Below are 15327 nucleotides of genomic sequence, written 5' to 3'. Positions count from 1 at the left end.
GCTTCTGCAGGCGTGACTCAGTCTCCCTAGCAGTCTCTGGGGTTTGTTTTGGGGTGATTTGGGGTGATTTTACAAACGTGGGCACAACAATGTGAATAGACAACAGTCATAATCGGTACAGTGTAAGAAACATCACCTGAGAGCAACATGAAAGGTGCGGAGAGCATGGGGAGTTTGTGTCCGTCACTCCTGTGAGCTCAGCACGCTGGGGAAGGGGGGGGGGTGCTTGCAGTCCTGTCTGGAGGGAGAGGCCCAAGACGGGCTGAAGGATAAATAACTGAGTGTCCTATGCTTACATAATAATGTCTGGCTCACAGCAATGACCCAGACGTATTGCTGAAGAAGGAAAACTGTCTTGTGCATGTACTTGGATAGTGACTTGGTGCTTCCAAGGAACTCACCTGCAGACCATCCGTGCTCCTCTTGCACCCTGGGGCAGCCTCTGGGGACAGGCCAGGTGCAGTGTGAATACCTGGCCCGAGCATGACACGTTAACCAGGTTGAGAGCCTCAGAAGCTGATGACCGTGTCTGCGTCAGGGGTCCCCAGAACCACTCCTGGGTTCGATGGTTCATCGGGGGAACTCCTAGGACCTGGCATACAGTTTACTCAGGCTATGATTTATTACAACAAAGCAAAATCTGCATGGGCAAAGGTGCAGGGGGTGAGTCTGGGAGAAGCCAGGGTCTGTGGGTCCTTTCCCGTTGGAGCCCCACAGGATGCTCTTAATTCTCCCAGTGACAAGCTGTGACAGCACGTGTGAAACAGTGTCTTCCCAGAAAGCTTGCCTGAGTCTCCAAGTCCAGGGATCTTACCGGGGGTTGGTCAAGTAGGCACCGTCTGCCCAGCACCTGCCAAAATTCCAGACTCCCAAAAGGAAAGCAGGCGTAGGCGCCATGAGGCACTCTCCTCACGGTCTAATCACTGAGTGTGGTAGGAACTCTCTAGAAATCCAAGGTCCCAGCCACCACCAATGGCAAATTCTGCAAGCAGGTCTTTCTTTTTTTTTTTTTTTAAAGATTTTATTTTATTTTTTTTTAATGTTTTTTTATTTATTTTTGATACTGAGAGAGACAGAGCATGAGAAGGGGAGAGGCAGAGAGAGAAGGAGACACAGAACTGGAAGCAGGCTCCAGGCTCTGAGCTAGCTGTCAGCACAGAGCCCGACGCGGGGCTTGAACCCATAAACGTGAGATCTGACAAGCAAGTCTTTCTAAGAAGAGCTGTCAGACCTGCTGTGTTAACTCCTCCCTGCTCGGGGTCGCAACGTATTCTATATCTAATCAGGCTTAAAGCCCCGGCTACCTGATATAATATGCCTATAATATGGCAGACTGCCATAAGGAAGTACTCTAGGGAGGGTGGTCATGTTAAATACAAGGATGCACGTACACATCCCAGTTTTATTGGGAAAAATTTGTTTTAACCTGTTGGCTAATTTCAAAAAGTAGCAAGACATAAAACAAATCCATTATGTATGTATAATAACAAATTAATTATGCATTTCCATCTGGCTGCAATTAAGTCAATAAAAAAAGAAATATATAGCTCCTGTCCCACATGATCCCAATTCATTAGGACTGTCTTTTACACTGAGATATGAAACCAGCCAGAAAAAAAAAAGAGCCTTTTTTTTTTATCTTTCCTCCTCTTCTCCACTTTCCCCTCAACCACAAAAATAGGTGGCTTTTAAACACACACACAAAATTAGCCGTAAAAAACAACAACAAAAAAACCCCTACCATACAATATGGAATAAACCCACCATTGCTTTCTCCCCCCACCTCCGTTCTCTTCACGTGTCTAATTAGTACTGCCAAAAAAGTAAATCATCTAAAATCCCAGGACGACAACATTCCTAAAGTATCTTGTACAGTGCTTTCTCCCTTTTGCTTTATCATGCTTTCAGAACCAAGACTTATCTGAAGGTCTCCTGAACCTGCCTTTTGTAAACTCACGGCACAGTTATGGAGGAGGTTGTGGTGGCTACCGTATGTGGGAACTAAAAACTGTCTAAAGTAACAAAGTCAGCTTTGAGATTTCCCTTCTAACTCACAGGAAGATTTTGCAACCTAACGCAGAGTCTTCTTGACCTCAGAGATAGGGCCCTGGCTGCACGGGGTAGACAGACCACACGAGGTGGTGACTGGCTGCATTTCTTATGGGCGTAAATTTCAGTTCCTCGCGACGGAGGCGCGGCCCTATGTGCGATGACGTTATTCCTCGTGAAAATGCGAGAGCGCCGAGAGTTCTTTGCAACCTAGACTGTCTGGCTTTGCCAGAGCTCTCGGCCAGGGCAGACAGTCCCTGCCAGGCGCTGGGCAGAGTTTACACGCAACGGCTGGCCAGCCTGCACCATGCCCCTAAAAAGCACTGGTACGCCAAATTTCTACGGTTTCCAGATAAGTGAAGTTTGCTTCGAACTTAGTCATCATCCAGGGACTATGAGGAAAGGAACACTCACGGGGGAAGCACTTGCCAATTAAAGACTCAGTACTAATATTTGTCCCTTATCTTTCACTTTCGGCTGGAAAAGAACACTCGCGAGCTCAAGCAAGAGCAACCCAAAAGACGGCTTTCTTTTGCAAACGAAGGAAATTTATGAAAATGAAAACCTTTAGGCCAAAATGTTTTATTTTTAATAAAAGAAACACAACGGTGTCAATACTCTCATGCTGATAAGTGTATTCTCTGCACTCCCTTGCTCAAGCAAGCCACCCACTGGAAGACAGAGAAGCTGGGGGTGGGGGGAGACTGGGAATCACACAGCCTCTGCACCACCTGGTTTACTGTGAGTTCTAAAAATTTATATGCAAAAACACACAAAGAGGGCCGGGAAAAGCACTCAGGTATTATTAATTTCAATTTCAACAGATACAAATGATGATTCGTTTGCTTCAAGTAGATGTCAGAACCACATTTTCTCCTGAAAAGCGAATCTTGAGGCCCCTGGAATCACCCAAGACGCACACTTACGAGGGGGCGGCTCCTGAAACAGCACCTGGGTAAGCCGGGGACACTTGCACATGCGATCAGGACCTTGCGAGATTCCACACGTCTTGGAACGTGGCCGTCATTTATCCACACGCCGCCAGCCTATTTTTAAAAACTCAGTTTGGCTTCCAAGGCTTCAGTTTCCAGAAAGGCATAAGAATATCGTGTTACCTATAACTGGACTTGGGACAGTGTGCCGTGTCACGAATCTAGGTAGAGAACGAATTTTCAAACGTTTGGTGGAAAGGCCAAAAATTGTTTTAGAATAATCCTCACGGGTAAGAGAAGGAGACACAAGTGAGCCGGGGCATTCTGACAAGCTATAGTGATTGCGGCTAGAAGAGAAGTCATGTGGTGTGTTACCACATTAATGAGTAAACTTACTCAAGGCACCCACCTTTCCTACAAGGTCAGGCTCAAAACCATGACACAGCCTGTCTGAGATGCCTGAAGACCCACCGCTCATGTCCAAGGACCCGGAGAATGGGCGGACCTCTCAAGGTGATGTGCTCCAGTCTCCACAAAGTACCTTTTTGGTTACAAATTCGAGAGAAAAAGAAATATCCGGGGCTGACCATGGTCCTGAACTCAATCTCCACCCAATGTGAAGAAAGGCCTTCTACCCAAGGTTGACAGACTTGTGGGCAGAAGCCAGAACCAACCAGGAAGCCGGGCGGCAAGGGATGACAAGACCCCGCCTCAATCCTGTGCCCAAGAAACAGAACCGTTTACTGCCAACTCCCGTCCCATCATGATCACCACCATCCAGCTAGAAGAACAGAGGTTAGATTAAATAATCAGATAGATTAAAAAAAAAAAAAAACCACCTCCACCAAACTATTCAATTTCCTAAATGAAAAAATGGAATGTTATTGTGAAAAATGTGAGCATATTGTTCAACTCTGTAAAGGAAAGTTTACAGAATTGTTACGTTGGCTTTCTCTCTCTAAAAGAACCACTCGCCCTTTGGAGAGAGAAAGAGAGATTAAGCCAATTTGGCTGGGAAGCAAAGAGGTACCAAGTGAAATTCGCTTCTCCAAAAATATTCCTTTTCTTCTCTGTGGAGATTTGAACTCACAGAGGACAAGGAATCAAAAATGCTCCTTCCTTCCTTAATGACAATGGCCATTATAAACTGGTCGCAACCCAAACTTCAGGGAGCGATTAACACAGGCCACCTACAACGTACAATGACAAGGGTGCGAGTGAGAGGCCCATTTTAGCAGAGCAAAACTGACTTCCTTCTGGGAAGGGAGACCAGGCCCCAGATGAGGAAGGACAAGTAGATGTATTGTATCTTCTCTTGATTTCCCCGTTCTCTTTTACACCAACACAAACTACACATGAGGTCAAATTAAAGTACTGTATTTTTGGCTTTCTATATCTTTTAGGTAAGTAAACAATGAAGTTATAGACTTGGAATCAATCGGGGATTCTTACTGAATGACAGACTGTGGGGATCTGTCCTGAAATCTAATTCATCCCATATCTTTACTGACAGTATATTTTTTATTAATTTTTTTAATTTACATCCAAGCTAGTTAGCATATAGTGCAATAATGATTTTAAGAGTAGATTCCTTAATGCCCTTACCATTTAGCCCATCCCCGCTCCCACAACCCCTCCAGCAACCCTCTGTTTATTCTCCATATTTAAGAGCCTCTTATGTTTTTGTCTCCCTCCCGGTTTTTGTATTATTTTTGTTTCCCTTCCCTTACGTTCATGTTTTGTATCTTAAAGTCCTCATGAGTGGAGTCATGTGATATTTGTCTTTCTCTAATTTCGCTTAGCATAACACTCTCTAGCTCCATCTATGTAGTTGCAAATGGCAAGATTTCATTCTTTTTGATTGTCAAGTAATACTCCATCGTGTATATATATACCAGATCTTCTTTATCCATTCATCCACCGATGGACATTTGGGCTCTGTCCATACTTTGGCTATTGTGGATAGTGCTGCTGGAAACATTGGGGTGCATGTGCCCCTTCAAAGCAGCACACCTGTATCCCCTGGATAAATACCTCGTAGTGCAACTGCTGGGTCACAGCGTAGTTCTATTTTTAATTTTTTGAGGAATCTCCATACTGTTTTCAAGAGCAGCTGCATCAGTTTGCATTCTCGCCACCAGTGCAAAAGAGATCCTCTTTCTCCACATCCTCGCCAGCACCTGTTGTGACCCGAGTTGTTAATGTCAGCCACTCTGATGGGTGTGAGGTGGTTTACGGACAGTATTAACAAAAACACTTCTTTTCCTTGATGCAATTCTTTATGAGTCCCATTGTCATAGGTTCACCTACTTTCCCCTGAGGATGAACTGGGTTGGATTACAAATGCTAGAAGTTGGGAAATAAAAAGTTTAAATGATCTCGACCTTGGAAGGATGTTCCCACAGAATAGAAGTAAAATTCAATAGGAATAAGTACCCTCAGTAATCGAGGTAAAAAGTAACCCATGCAAATACATGACAAAGGGAAGTGAAAAAATGTAGGGACTGTATGCAGATCATGGATGACCACAGGTCAAAATGGGGCTGGCAATGTAGCACTGTGCTGAAAAACAGAATTAAGAACAAACAAGGTACAGAAGCCCTCTGCACTCAAAATTGCTGTTATTTCTCGAGATGACTAATTTACACAAAAGACAAAGATTTCCAGAGTCATTCTGGAGAAGATACCAAAACACTATCTATTCTGACTTCATAACTGTACCTCCAGTGCTGGGTTCGGTGAGGATATTTATTTTACCAGAAAGAAAACACCTAGGATGACACAGGACAAGATTTCATTCCTGCCTTTTGAGAAATGATGGAAAGAACACCTCATGTTTCACATAAAGAAAACAGTGAGCCCAAGGAGTGTCATGAAACTGACCTCAATTATTTGGAAGAGCAGATGTGTTCCAGTGGGTTCCAGCGTCCCAGTGTCCCCAAAGAATGGAAACTGGGAGGAGTTACAGTCCAGTAGATGACAATTTCCTAACAAACAGAGAGGACCGAAGACTGAATTCCTCTCGGAGAACGACGCTGCTACTACTGAACACAGCGAACAATAAACTGGGGGAAGTTACAGAGGTGAGGACTCAAACACGGGGTGCAAGCTTGGACTCTGAAGGGGAGGGGGTGATGATCGTGGAGGGGGGCACCTGTGGGGAAGAGCACTGGCTGTTATATGGAAACCAACTTGGTAATAAACTATTTAAATAAAAATAAAGTGCATTCTTCACTGAGATTCTAAAAGTATAACCCGCCATGCAAAACTTCACGTGTGTTCATTACAGTCATCACGACTCATAGGCAGACTTCCTGGAAAGAAAGCAAAGGGCTCTAAAAAATAATAACTTCCTTTCTACCCCTCAAAATATAGGGGGAAAAAAGAAAAGCAAAGAGAAAACCTCATCTGGGGTGCCTGGGTAGCTGAGTAGGGTAAGCATCCGACTTTGGCTCAGGTCATGATCTTGAGGTTCTTGAGTTCAAGCCCCGCATCGGGCTCTGTGGTGACAGCTCAGAGCCTGCGCCTGCTTTAGATTCTGTGTCTCCCTCTCTCTCTACCCCTCTCCAGCTTGTACTCTGTCTCTGTCTCTCGCTCTCTCAAAAATAAATAAACATTAAAAAAAAATTTTTAATAGCAAAGGACTTAATGATCAGAAGCAACACAGATGGACCAAATAGAGCCTGCTGGAAATATGCATGGCTCTTCCACCTGTGACATGGTGCAGAGCTGAAGGAAGCAAGCAGCGAAGGTTCTGAAAGACTCCCTGATATCCCCGGACTTAGAAGGGTGAGTGAGTCCTTAGGGAAACTTACCTTTCTACTTCTACTAGCTGTGAAGGAGCTAAGGAGAGAGTATAGAGCAAGCCGCCCCCGGGTTTCCTTTGAGCAGGCAGGCTGAGGGCTGCAAGCACCCCTACTTTGCAAAGTGGCCTCAGAACGCTGAGAAATATGCCCACATGGACGCAGAGAGCCCAAATCTCATCAACGGCAAGGCACCCTTCTGAAGGATTTCTCATCAAAGAGGCTGGCTCACCCAAAAGAGGAGAAACAGATGGGCCGGAGGTAAAATACCACAAAATTAAGCAGCAGCAAAGCTCATGGGCTGAGGCCGTTCACCGCCACAGAATCTTCCACACCACCCTGCTCTGGCAAACGAGGCACTAAAAACAATATATACCATCATCGGCCAGCCCTCCGGCTCAAGTGTTAAGGGAAGGACATGAACAGACCCAAGACAAATAGGGAAGGAAGTCAATGAGATTCCACCCACACTATTTTTGGACAAATGGTAGGGCCAGACAAAATGTGGACCGCTCAGAAGACAAGGCACAGAACATGCGAAGAAGGAAAATGAAGACAACACTCTGGAAGATTTACTCTAGGAAACAGAAGAAAATAAAACAGTATATAACTGTTCTGTACGATCAAGCATATTTAAGAAAATGTGGACTGTGTGACATAGGATATTAAAACATGGAATAAGGTAGAAAGAAAACTGTCAGAGCTAAAGGAAAGACATAGGGGGGGAGGGGAATATGACACTACAGAACTTAAAAATGAAGTTGAAGAGGGGCGCCTGGGAGGCTCAGTCATGGTTAAGTGACCAACTTCAGCTCAGGTCATGATCTCATGGTTCATGGGTTCAAGCCCCGCGTCAGGCTCTGTGCTGAAAGCTGAGAGCCCGGAGCCTGTTTCAGATTCTGTGTCTCTCCCTCTCTCTGCCCCTCCCCTGCTCATGCTCTGTCTCTCAAAAAGAAAATATTTTTTAAGAAATTTTTTAAATGTAGTCGAAGAATAAAAGTCAGATGGCAGGAACTCCCATAGTTCCCGCCATATGCCGACCACTGGCAAGTCAGCGTTGCAGGAAAGAAACTGGAGCAAATCACACAAGGAAAAGAATGGAGAAATGAAGCAACTAGAGGCAGGTTGACAGCTTTGGTAGAGAAAAAACTGAAGTCCAGTATATGAACAAGTAGTGTGCCGAAAGAGGAAACAATTCCTGTGGAACAGAGAAAATACCCAATGATAAATTGGGGGAAATCTTTGAAATGAAAGGGTCGAGATACAGATGGAATGGGCTATTAAACTTCCATGTTAAGGAAAGAAAGAGACACCCGAATACAACAAGCAACTCACAAAGGAGAAAACATTCTGGCTGACTGCAGACTTCTCATCAAATTTAGATGTCAGGAAACAATGGAGCAACATCTACCACGTGGCAACCAATGTGGGCAGAAAAGATGTAGAGCCCAAGAATGCTATGCCCGGGCGAGTCGTCATTAACGTGTGAATTCCACAGAAGGGCATTCCCAAATACACAAGAAAAATAAACACATCATCCATGGGCCCTTCACAAAACATCTATCCAAAAGCATGATCCAGCCAACTCCTAAGTGAATGAAAACAAATAAAAGCATACGATTAAAAAAGAAATATCTGGTGATGAGTATTTATGTAAGCGCAGAACCAATGCTAAATATGTAGTTTTAATTACAGACACAAACATATATAAATACTAAGATTTGTGAATGAATGCTGAATAATAAATAAGCAATACATAACAAAATACTTTGATGGGTTTCTTTAGGCTTAACTAGAAATGATTCCCTGTGATTGGATTGAATATGAAATCAAAGGATTAAGAGTTTTAGAGAGTGCGAAAATAAATGAACTCTGTGTATGAACTGTGCAAAACTACAGAATCATTTGTGAAACGTTAACGTTCTCATCGGCTGCAAGAGCAACGTTAACTTTATGCTGACGGAAGTGAACAGAAACAGTGAGGAGGAGTACAAGCAGAAGAAAAACCATTTCAGGATAAGAGAACAGATCTACTGAAGTTGAAGTCAGGAAGCTGTGATCAAGGGGAGGAGCAGAATACACAAAATGTGGATTAAAAAAAAAAAAAAGCATGGGAACTATCCTGAATGTATTTTGAATACCATGTCCACTTCTCATTCCAACTGACACAAATATCCTCTTGACACATTAAGAAAAGTTCAGTTTTCTATATATATGTTTAGCCTGTCAATGACCACCAATAAAACTACAGGGACAGAATTGAACCTTCAGAAAAATGTCCTTAGCCAAAGACTATCTTATGTTCTTATAAGACGTTCATCATTTAGGAATAGGAAAAATTCAGAACATGCAAGTTACATATGAGTAAAGCAGAGAATGGATGTAATTCAGATCCAGGATTGGTAAACTGCAGCCATAGTGCCAAACCTGGCTTGCTGCCTATTTTTGTAAATAAAGTTTCATTTGAACGTAGCCGTACCCATTCACTAACAAGAGTTTATGGCAGAGCTGAGCAGCTGCAACAGAGATCACATGGCCTACAGAACCAAAAATATTTACTATCTCACACTTTACATTAAAAGCTTCTCAACCCCTGCTACTAGAGGAACAAATTTGGCTCCACTGGACACGGAGGGAGAGGGGAGTTGTGGGGAGAAGGAGACACGATAAATACTCTTACATCTCTGAAGCAGAGAAACTGAGGAACACCACCACAAGTTATATAGATGGCCAACAGTAAAATTAAAAGCAGACTATGTACCTTTCCAAATTGTCTGAGGTGGAAAACACAACAAGAAACTCAATATAAACCAAATAGCAAAGGAGAGAGAGCAGGAAGGAGGGAGAAACAGAAGAGAACTGCCAGAGACCAATAAAAGAGACAGAAGACAGAAGTTAGACGCAAAAAAAAACACAACTATATCTACCATAACCACATGTATAAGTCAAATGAACTCACTTACTGAAGGAAAAAGACTCAAACTGGGGGATAAAACAAAAACAAAACCTCAGAGAGGAGCAACAACAAACAGATTAAGAATAGTTGAAAATAGGGGTGCCTGGGTGGCTCAGTTAAGCATCTAACTTTGGCTCAGGTCATGATCTTGTAGTTCGTAAGTTCAAGGCCTGTGGCGGGCACCGTGCTGACAGCTCAGGGCCTGGAGCCTGCCTCAGATTCTGTGTTTCCCTCTCTCTCTGTGCTTCCCCCACTTGCAATTTGTTTCTTTCTCTCTCTCTCTCTCTCTCTCTCTCTCAAACATTAAAAAATTAAAAAAAAAAGAATAGTTGAAAATAAATGGAGAAACAGATTAAGCAAATGGAAACAAAAGACCTATATGAATACCCAACAAAGTTGAATTCAAGATGCAAAAGAATTGACTTACTTAAAAAGGTAATGTTATACAACGAAAGTTTAATTCTCGTGGACATTTTTAAGGCACCTGAAAACAGAATACTTAAATATATAAAGCAAAACTCTCTGGAAATACAAGAAATTGCCATAAATGTTAGAATAATGGAAGACTTCAGCTCAATTTGCAGTACTTGGTAGATTCACAATATAAATAAGGAGATTCACTACAAATCTAAGCAATAAAATTTAATAATAAGTTAAATAACAATGTAGCAATAAGTTGACACTCATAATCTTATGGGTTTTTTATGTATACATATGTGTATGTGTGTGTATATATATATAAACTTTATATAGTCATAGAACAAAAATCGACTCTATCAGCCTATAATACATTCCAAAAAATAAAATGGATGCCTGGCTGGCTCAATTGGTCAAGAATGTGACTCTTAATCTCAGGGTTGAGAGTTTGAGCCCCATGCTGGGTGGAGAGATTCTTAAAATTAAAATCTTAAAAAAAAAAAAAAAAAAAAAAAAAGGCAGGGGTGCCTGGGTGGCTCAGTCGGTTAAGCATCCAACTTTGGCTCCAGTCATGATCTTACGGTTTGTGGGTTCGAACCCCATGTCAGGCTCTGTGCTGAAGCTCAGAGCTTGGAGTCTGCTTTGGATTCTGTGTTTCCCTTTCTCTCTGCTCCTACCCGACCTGCACTGTCTCTGTCTCTCAAAATAAACAAACAAAATTTAAAAAAGAAAAAAGGAAAGGAAAAAGAGTACGGACCACATTCTCCTATCAAAGTGAGGTAAGGCTAGAAATAAGTACCAAAAAATCATAAACATTTAGAAATTTTTAAACTATCTTCAACAACCCTGTTTCAAAGACAAAAATCAAAACCATAATTTTAAAATGTCTGTAATATAAACACTACATAGAAACAAGTAGAAAAATTCAAAGCTTTAAACACTTCTAATTCAAACACTAATCAAATAATTTTAAGTGAAAAAATATAAAAAGTACAACCAAATAAACCTAGAGAAACTGCAAAAAAGAAAATAATAAGGATAAGGCAAGAATAAATAACAACAGCTCGAAGACCATACAATGGGGAAAGAATATGTTCTTTCAATAAATCGTACTTGGGGAACTAGATAGCTACTTGTAAAAACATGAAGTCCAAACCCTACCTCATACCATATAGAAAGATCACCTCAAAGTGCATCGGAGACCTATATATAAGACCTAAATCTACAAAACCCTTAGAAGAAAACATGAAAGTAAATCTTTGAGACCTTGGATTTAGCAATAGTTTCTTAAAACTAAACACATGAGAAACAACAGGAAAAAAACATCACAATCAAAAACGTCTGTACAATTTTGTCACAGTGTGTGTCAGTACAATTTTGCACATGGCCAAACCTATCATATAATCTTATCAGTTCTATTCTCTTTTCCCCTTGGACACATTTATTCTAGAGCACTCACCCCATCCTTCTGCAGATAAAACGGTCAATTTTCTAGAAATATTGAAATTAATAAAATTGAAGTGAAAAGTGATAAAAACCTAACTAAATAATAAACTGAGGTATTTGTTAGTTGTTTTTGTAAACAGGCAGTATAGAAAATTATAGAAATAGAAATTAATCCAATAAAAGGCAAATAAGTATATTTTTTTCTTTTTTACTCAGCACATTGACAGAATAGTCATTAACACAAACTAAAGGTGTAGAAGTAAACTAATACAACCTTTCTGAGAGATAAGGTGGTGATGTGTATCAGAACTTAAAGTAAGTCTGTCATTTGATTGTCTAACTCTGAGGAACTTATCTGCTAAAGGGTCAACTGTACAAGTGTACAAATTGGATCCCCTCCAATATTCACTGTAGCATTAACTATAACTTTTTTAAATGGAATCAAACTAAGTATCAGTAGTTAGAGATCAGGTATAAGTGCTAATAAACATGCTGGTTAATATTTACCACGTTCCCCCAGTTGGAGGGGAAAGCCCTGATTGGTAGCACCTGCCAATTTCTGTGGTGTAAATACTCCCCATCATGGCTGATCTCAAGCTATCAAAGGGAAGTCACTGAAGAGAGAATTGAGAAGAAATGTGTCAAACTGGCTTTCATGAGTAGATACAAGCTAACCGCAGCACACCACTGTATGACTGAGAATACAATGGAACAAAGAAAACACAACAACACTGCAACACTAACCAGCATAACTATGATGTAAAAGGTTTTTATTAACAGGGCAAGATATGCATTCCATATTACTGGATGAAAAAGCCGATTACGTACGGAAGAACTTAGGTTATATAATCTGTAACAGTATGAACTTACATGTGTCATTTTGAAAGAAAAAGAATCACACAACAGTGATATGTAAACACTACATTCAATCTAGTTTCACCTACAACAACACTAAATCTGACTTTCATGGACTATCTACACCAGATTAAGATCTTTATTTTAAAACAGAATAGAAAAAGATCAACAGATTTGGCTTCAAAATAACCAAAAGCTTCTGTATTAAATAGTACAAAACAAAGACAAAGAAAAACAAGAAACTGGGGTTAAGTTATTTACAGTAAATATGAAAGAGGCAAACTGCATAGGCTGTTCAGAATTCATAAGCGGACAAAAGAAATAAGGAGACAACTTACAAAATCAGAAGTTCAACTAGAAACAAACACATGGGCAAATGATCATTCTCACTAGTGATCAAATAAATGCAAATTTTAAAATTACACACTATTTTTTTTGCCTGTTAACTTATTAATACTCTCATAATATTACTCATGATGTTGCAAATTGCATACAATCATTTCAAAATGTGTTTTAGGTGTGTGCAATCAAGTCATAAAATGTTTCATATCCTCAGACCTAGATAACATTTCTATTAACCTATTCTAAAAGCATTTGTGAGTTTATTTTTTTTTTTAATGTTTTATTTACTTTTGAGAGGGAGAGAGAAAGAGAGAGACAGAGACAACATGAGCAGGGGAGGGTCAGAGAGAGAGGGAGACACAGAATCCATAGACCGGCTGCAGGCTCTGAGCTAGCTGTCAGCACAGAGCCTGATGGGGGGCTCGAACCCATGAACTGTGAGATGATGACCTGAGCCGTAGTCGGATACCCAACCGACTGAGCCACCCAGGCGCCCCAGCATGTGTGAGTTTAAGAAATGATAACTTCATCACAGCATTATTTTCAAAATGGTAACACTGAGAGAAATCTAGGTGTCCCAAAAAAAATGAGAGTAAGCAAGCAAATAATATGTATCCTCTAGATGAATATTAAACAGCAACTCTAAATTCTAAATATTAATATGAAGTCTATACAATCAAAATAGGAAAAGCTTACAACACAATGTTATATATCACACACTATTATACCTGTGCAAGAAACATATAAAAATAAAACAGACTAGAAAGGAACACACACACACACACACATAAAAATCATGTGTCTTATGTTAAGTTAGTACACTTTGAATAAATTCATAAATTTTTTTTAAAAAATCAAACTTTGTATTAAAAAATTCCATTACTTATAAGATTTCAAAGTCACTGAAAAATAAAACATAAAAAATAACATTATTGAACACCTGAAACTAATGCAACACTCTGTGTCAACTATACTTCAAAAAAGGTAACACCCTTTTAAAAAAACAATTATTCACACAGAATGGACTCATTCTTTTTGAAGGCCAGTGTGAAAACAACATAATGTGTTTCTTAAGAACGTAAGAAAATTCTTAAGTGGAAGAAAATAAACACTTCTTGACTCAAAGTCTATTAAATACAATAGTTCTTCTCATCATTAAACCTTACTGTTTTCGAAGACAATCATGGCACCAAAGTTTAACTATTCAAGGGCTCTTATTTCACTCTAGAAAGAGAATAAAATACAACATACACTCAGGCAGCAGTATGCTGCCTGAAGATATATTATATAAAGGGAGGAAAAAAATCACTGTGTGACTCCGTGATTCAGTATACTGGGGTGCACATGCATTAATTAATTCTGGGAAGGATACATTGTAATTTGAGTAGCAATTCATAGATAGACTCCGGGGATTTAGAAAAACCTTACACAAGAATCTCTGTTCCCATAAGCAGCATGGCCTAGTGTGGAAAGCCCTTGCAGCAAATGTGTTTCTCAAAGGACGCAGCTGGTGATTTTCATGGAAATATATTTGGAATCAAGATTTCCTAGGCAATGCTATTAATGAAGTCCTTTGATTTCCTCCATTAAAATGCAACCTTTTGCCAAAAATCGTATGGATAGGGAAACACAAATTGCTTATCAGAAACTAATCAAGCAACATATATAGGAATCTTCTCTCACAGAAGACGGGAAACTTTGGAGACTCATCATTACAAGAGACGGGTATGTTCCCAAAATTTTTAAATCATTTCTAATGTGCTCTGGATAACATCTTGGGTGTTGACCCAATGCATAGTAGGAGAAGCTAGGATGTTCAGAGGACATGCCATTTATTAGTCCTGGAACACAGAAAGGCCCCTCTGTCCCCAGAATCTGTGTCCTAAGGTGGCTCTACTGGCTAAGAGGAGACAGTAGTATGGAATTTATTAGTTCTCAGCCCGTTAGGAATTGATTAGAAATAAAAATAGAGATTGATTTCAAGTATCTTTTGTTTCATCTCTCCCTAGCCTTATTCTCAAATTATCCAAATTATTCAAAATATGTTTGCCTACATTTTGAGTCAAGAAATCCTTATAACTCGATTTTATCATGAACAAAAGCAGCCCATTTCAAATGCTGGTCACAAATGAGGATAGGCTTTAGGGCTTCTTGAGTAATCTGGGCTTGGATGTGATCGCCCCGGAAGGTGAACAGCTCCTAAGAGAACACAATCAATTGACGGGTGCCTTTATCACCTGAAATTACAAGGTTACTTCTCTGCAGTACATGCCTCCACAGTGAGTGTGAATCCACTCTGGCAAGACTATTCAGGCTATTACGTATCTACTTACTGCCTTGGGCAACTGACAGGGGCTGGACTGTAGGAGGGGCCAGCCAGGTGAAGGCAGATTGCCCGCGGAGGCTCTCTCAAGACATTCTAATAACCCACCACCAGAAGAGCAGAGTTCCCAATGTTGTAAGAGATGCATTTCCATCACTTTACGCAGCTGCCAGATGAAATACACACACACACACACACACACAC

Source organism: Suricata suricatta, chromosome 13, assembly GCF_006229205.1.
Source record: "Suricata suricatta isolate VVHF042 chromosome 13, meerkat_22Aug2017_6uvM2_HiC, whole genome shotgun sequence".
Classification (NCBI taxonomy): domain Eukaryota; kingdom Metazoa; phylum Chordata; class Mammalia; order Carnivora; family Herpestidae; genus Suricata; species Suricata suricatta.
Note: the sequence above shows the minus strand (reverse complement) of the source record.